We start from the raw sequence: 6,669 nt of genomic DNA on the forward strand, positions 1-6,669 counted from the left end.
CTGACCTTAAGGTTCGCAGCCCGATTCGTAACCACTACGCTACCAGAGCTCCTAATAATCATAAAAAAAAAAAAAAAAAAATCTATGCTCCCAATGAAAAAACACAAAGATATATAAAGCAAACACTATTAGAATTGTTAGAATTGAAGAAAGAAATAGTTATATCTTCAATTATTCTGGGAGATTTTAATATGTCCCTTTTGAAAAGGGATAGTACAACCAGAAATAAATTCAACAAAGATACAGAGGAAATAAACAGCACAATCAACTAACTTGACCTCATACATGTATACAGAGCATTCAACTCAACAGCAGCACGATACACATTGTTTTCCAGTGCACATGGAACATTCTCCAGAACTGACCATGTGTTAGGTCACAAAGGAAGCCTCCAAAAATTTACAAACATCAAAATACTACAAAGCATCTTTACAGACCACAAAGCTATAAAACTAGAAATCAACAATAAGAAGACCAAGTAAATAAAGTTGAATACATGGACATTGAATAACACCCTGTTGAAAAGCACCTGGATAAAATAAGAAAATAAACATGAACTCACAAAGTTCCTAGAAACAAATGAGGGTGAAAACACAACATACCAAAATCTTTGGGACACAGCAAAAGCAGTGCTAAGAACAATTGGTTACAATAAATGTGCACATCCAAAAAGAAAAAAGAAACAAAATTAACACATTAAAACAGCATCTCCAACAATTAGAAACAGACCAACAGAGGGAATATACAGTTACCAAAAGAAAAGAAATAATAAAGATTAGAGCAGAAATAAATGAGACAGAAAACAGAAAAACTATAGAAAGAATCAACAGGATAAGAAGCTTGTTCTTCAAAAGGATTAATAAAATTGACAAACCACTGGCAACCTAACAAAAGAAAAGAGGGAGAAGACACAAATAACACGTATTAGAAACCACATGGGCAATGTCACAATGGAACCAAAGGAAATCAAAAGGATAATAATAGAATACTAGGAAGAGTTGTACTCCAACAAATTTGAAAACTTAGAAGAGATGGATACATTTTTAGAAAAGCACAACCTACCTAATCTTACACAGTGTGAAGTAGAAAACTTGAACAGACCCATAACAAAAGAATAAATTGATCAGGTCATCAAAACCTCCCAACCCAAAAAAGTCTAGGTCCAGATGGCTTCACTGGTGAGTTCCACCAAACATTCAGGTTAGAGCTGTCACCAATTCTACTCAAATTATTCCAGAATATAGAAGAGGATGGAAAACTTCCTAATACATTTTATGAAGTGAGCATACCAAAACCAGGAAAGCACGTCACTAAGAAAGAGAATTATAGACCAATATCCCTCATGAACATAGATGCAAAAATTCTTAACAAACTCCTAGCCAACAGAATCCAGCAGCACATAACAAAAATAATGCATCATGACCAAGTGGGATTCCTGTCAATAATGCAAGGATGGTTCAACATTAGAAAAAAAAATCAGTGTAATCCACCATATAAATAAGAAAAAAGGAAAGAACCACATGATCATATTGATTGATACAGAAAAGGCATGTGACAAATCCAACATCCATTCCTGATAAAAACATGCAATGAAATAGGAATTGAAGGGAAATTCCTCAGCATAATTAAGAACATATATACAACACCAACAGCATACATTACTTTCAATGAAGAGAAGCGGAAAGCTTTCTCTCTACAAATAAGAATGAGACAAGGATGCCCTTTATCACCACTCCTATTCAATATTGTGCAGGAAATCTTTTTGTTGTTGTTGTTGTTGTTAGGTGCCATTGAGTCAGTACTGACCCATAACGACCTTATGCACAACAGAATGAAACACTGCCCGATCCTGGGCCAACCTTACTACTGTTGCCACGCTTGAGTCTATCGATGCTGCCACTTGGCCAATCCATCTCAATGGGGTCTTCCTCTTTTTCTCTGACCCTCCACCTTAATAAACATGATATCCTTCTCCAATGATTGCTCCCTCCTAAAAATACGTCTAAAGTATGAGAGACGAAGTTTGGCCATCTTGGCCTCTAAGGAGCACTCTGGGTGTACTTCTTCCAATATGGATCTATTGGTTCTTTTGGCAGCCCATGACACTTTCAATATTCTCCTCCAACACCATAAGCCAAAGGCATCAATTATTCTATGGTTTTCCTTATTCACTAGCCAGAGCTATGGCAAGATAGGGAAATTAAAGGCATCCAAATTAGCAAAGAGGAAATAAAACTCGCTCTATTTGTAGACGATATGATCCTACACATAGAAAATTCCAAAGAATCTATTTTTAAAAAGCTACTAGACCTCATTGGAAGATCCGGCAAAGTGGCAGGGCATAGATCAACATACAAATATCAGTTGGAGTCCTCGATAGTAACAACGACAGTGCTAAAAAAGGACATTAGGAAAGCAATATCATTTACAGTAGCTGCCCAAAGGATGAAACATCTAGAAATAAATGTAACCAGAGAAATAAAACATCAATACAAAGAAAACTACAAAACACTACTATATGAGAACAAATAAGATGGTGGAAAGGGTAGAAGTGCAGTGAGGAGCTCTGTCAGCAACAACACAGAATACCAGACCAAGTAGGCTCAGGGGAAGGTGCCAGAACTATGAACCATAAATAAAGGAATATTCAGAAGGTTGGAAGGCTTACAGCTAGGGCAGTTTGTATCAGAAGCAAGAAATCCAGTGCTTTCTAACTCAAGGCGCTCAGCTGTTCCCAAAGCCACCATCTTGGGAGATACCAAGCCCAGGAAGGATCAGAGCAGCTACAGAAGCCTGACAGACCACAGAGATAAAGGTGTGGACATTGAAACTTAAAGTGACAGTTTCCACTTAAAACCAAATGGCAGTACAAAAATGCCACAGCTGGCCCTGAACTGTTTATCACAAGGAAAAAGGTCTGAACGGGGATTGTGGAGTGGGATAGGCAGACTAAATAGGAAATAGGCCAACCAAAAATTAAATCATGAGTTACATCACAATGCCAACAGTGGCATCTTGAAATTTTTCAGGAAGAACAGTGAAAACGGAAGCCCATCTCCTGATTACATCTACCTGGAGGTAATCATACAGCATAAAAAATACACACCCATGTAAGCATTAAGGCCACATATAACTCCTGAATATGCCCAAAAAACAGAAACAGATGACCATATCAGCACATGTCCAGAAACAAGATAAAGTGACTGAGGAAAATGAGCTGGAAGTAAACTTACACTCCATATTGGAAGATGGGCAGGCTTTGGAAAAGCCTAAGAAGGAATTCAGAAAAATGATTATTAAATGCATTAAAACACTGTACAATGGAGTTGAGAAAAATAAGGAAGAAGTCAGAAAAGCACTACAGGAACAATCAAATAAAATAGATAAAGCATTGGAAACAATTCAAAACCTACAGAAAGACGTTCAAATAATTAATAATAGAATCTCAGAAATAGACAATACTCTGAAAGGGCAAAGGAGTAGAATTGGCGAGATGGAAGGTAGAGCTAGTGAACTAGAGGACAAATCTCTCAATACCATTAAGCGAGAAGAAAAGGCAGAAAAAAGGATGAAAAACCCAAAGATGGTCTAGGATTCATGTTGGACAACATGAAGAGGAATAATTTAAGAATTATTGGCATTCTGGAATAGGAAGAATCACATAAGTCCACAGAGGAGATAGTTGAATAGCTGCTGGAAGAAAATTTCACTAACATCCTAAAAAGTGAAAAGATAAACATTCAAGAAGCTCAACGAACCCCAGGAAGGATAGACTCCAAAAGAAAATCACTGAGATATATCATAATCAGGCTCTCCAAATCAAAGATAAGGAAACAATCCTGAAAGCAGCTAGAGAAGAGAGAAGCATTAGATACAAATGCAAGCAAGTCAGATTAAGCTCGGATCTCTCAGCAGAAACCATACAGGCAAGTAGGCAAAGGGGAGACATATATAAAACCCTGAACAAAAAAAAAAACCTGCCAACCTAGGATCCTCCATCCAGCAAAGCTGTCTATCAAATACGATGGTGTAATCAAAACATTCCAGGATAAATAGAAGCTAAGGGATTTTGCCAAAACCAACCCTTCTATGAAAAACATCCTAAAGGAAGTTCTGTGGACAGAGAACCAACAAGAACAGATAACAGCCAGGGAATGACGTACATGGCAGCATCACGCTGAACTCAATTGACAAATGGAAGAGCCAAGAACACAATAAAATGATAAGAACAGAGGCTCTGGGAGGTCAGTCTATGATCAAAACAATTACAATGTGAAAGAAGGTAAACACAGAGGAACATAGATTCAGGCGGTGAGAAGGTCATGTAGAATACAGGATAAAATAGATTGTCTTAAATGGAGGGAAGAGTTAATGGAATACGGTAACCACACAGTGGGGTTGGGGTAGGGGGTCTATTTCGGTTTGGGGGAAGGGCAATACAAGAAGTGGGAGGAGGCAGAAGAACAAGATAGATGTGGGAACACTGAGACACTTTGCATGGCCTAAGTGGGACAGAGGTAAGTAATGATGCATGCTCAACCTTGGAACAACAGGGTTCTGTGATACAGGGATCTAGGCATAGCCTAAAGAGTGGAAATAATACTAAAATGTTGACTGTCTCATGAATATTGGTTTCCCTTGCCTACTATTGTAAAACAGACACTTGAGTGGGATAGAATGGAATGTTGGGAAACATGATTACAGAACACTCGTAAGCCCATCTTCAGCCTATAACTGACTGGAATACCTATAAGGGGTTCTAGAACTTGCCCAGTGAAACAGGCCTCTTGCAAAGCCTTTGCAGAGTATAGGACCTTAGGTGGACTCCTGAGTCCCATCTAGGACCTTATGAGGTGAGCCATTCCCACTAGCAAGGACAAGCAGACCAGCTTGGAACAGCTAGAGCTACAGAAGACACATTTTCAAAGAAAGATCATCAGGAAAAAACAAAATAAAAATATCAGCATGACTGGTTACCACAAGAAAAAGCAAGCTGTTTGCCAGGAAGCAATCAAGGCAAGCAATCAAGTTCCTTCAGGACAAACACCCCTCTAAGACTGAAACTCAAAGGGAACACACGAACAGGCATGTAAGCTTGCTGGTGACCACATTGGTCTAGCGGTGAGTAGAAGAGAGGGAAAGGGAGCAATGAAGAAATGGCCTGAGTTCAACCACAGTCCATTGAATCCCATTGACCTGGACATGAGAGAGAGAGAAGAGGAAGGGCTGGTTGGTCCAAAGTGTGGTGAGACCTGGTGACACTTGACCCCTTGGACAAGCACATAGCCACAGAGGGCAAGAGCTAAGAAAGAAGCATCCAGCTGATATGAAGTGAGGGGAGATGCACAAGAACACCCAAACTTGCAGATAGTAGACATTTGACCTAAATTCAATGACATGATAATCAGAACTCAAATAGAGGAAGATTTAAAAATTTTTAATTTTTAAAATTAAACAAGGGTAAATTGCTACAAATTGATGACCCTGACCTATACACATGGAGGTAGTAACTCTAAATACCAACAGAAAGGGAAGGAGTCTTCACTTCAAGTATCAGTGCTATCCTTTCTGTACACAGGGTAGACAGGGACACACAACTTAGAAATTGGCTACCTAAAATGAGGGGGCGATAAAGGCACAAAGTGACTGGATTACAAGGTTTCAAGTGGGAGTTTAAGAGTGTGATGGGGAAGAAAGGGCCCCACTGAATAGTTTTTGTCTTGTCTAGCTGGGCATGGCGCAAAGAGATGGGGATAAGATTAATATGATTCAATATTGAATAATTGAGATCATGACTAATTGTGACTGTCACAATTGTAAAGTAGAAGTTTGGTAACAAAAACAGTGTGTGGTTAATCTTAAAGCCAGAAACAGAGAGCCAAGGAACATCAAGGGAGATGAGCACAAGCAGAATGTGGGACCTTATTCAAAGAAGCAGCAACACCAGAGACAGAGGCAGAGATGGGGTCAAGGAGAGGGGAGCGGCTGAGGACTCTAGATTCATGGAGAAAGAGGGACTAAGAGCTGGTGGCCAGGAGGCAGACTTGCAGAATGTGCCCTTTGGAGGTGTAAATTATTATATATGCCTGAGTGGTTTTTGTTTTAAAGCTAAAGTGAAAAGAGAGAAATACTGTTAACTAATAGTATATGGAGTGGATTATAATCATTGTAATGAAACAAGGTGTATGATTTGTTTAATATAATACTGATAATTTACCCTTAAACTTTCACTCAATCCACAATAAACCCCTTAAAATAAACAAACAATAAGAATGCACTTAAAACAAAACAAAAACACTACTATAGGAAACCAAAAGAGAATTACAAAAATGTAATAACATATCATACTTCTGGAATAAGAAGACTTAACATTGTGAAATTGTCAAAACTGTGCAAAGCAATTTACACATACAATGCAATCCCAATCCATATTCCAACAACATTCTTCAAAGAGATGGAAAAAACAATTACAGACTTTATATGAAAAGGAAAAAAGACCCAGGATAAGCAAAGCACTGCTTAAGAAGAAGGTTGGAAGCCTTTCACCCCCTGATTTTAAATTTTACTACAGGATTACAGTGGTGAAAACAGCTTAATACTGGTACAATGAAAGATACATTGATCAATGGAACAGAATTGAGAACCCAGAAATTAACCCATCCACATACA

Source organism: Chrysochloris asiatica, unplaced genomic scaffold, assembly GCF_000296735.1.
Source record: "Chrysochloris asiatica unplaced genomic scaffold, ChrAsi1.0 scaffold00138, whole genome shotgun sequence".
NCBI classification, from domain to species: domain Eukaryota; kingdom Metazoa; phylum Chordata; class Mammalia; order Afrosoricida; family Chrysochloridae; genus Chrysochloris; species Chrysochloris asiatica.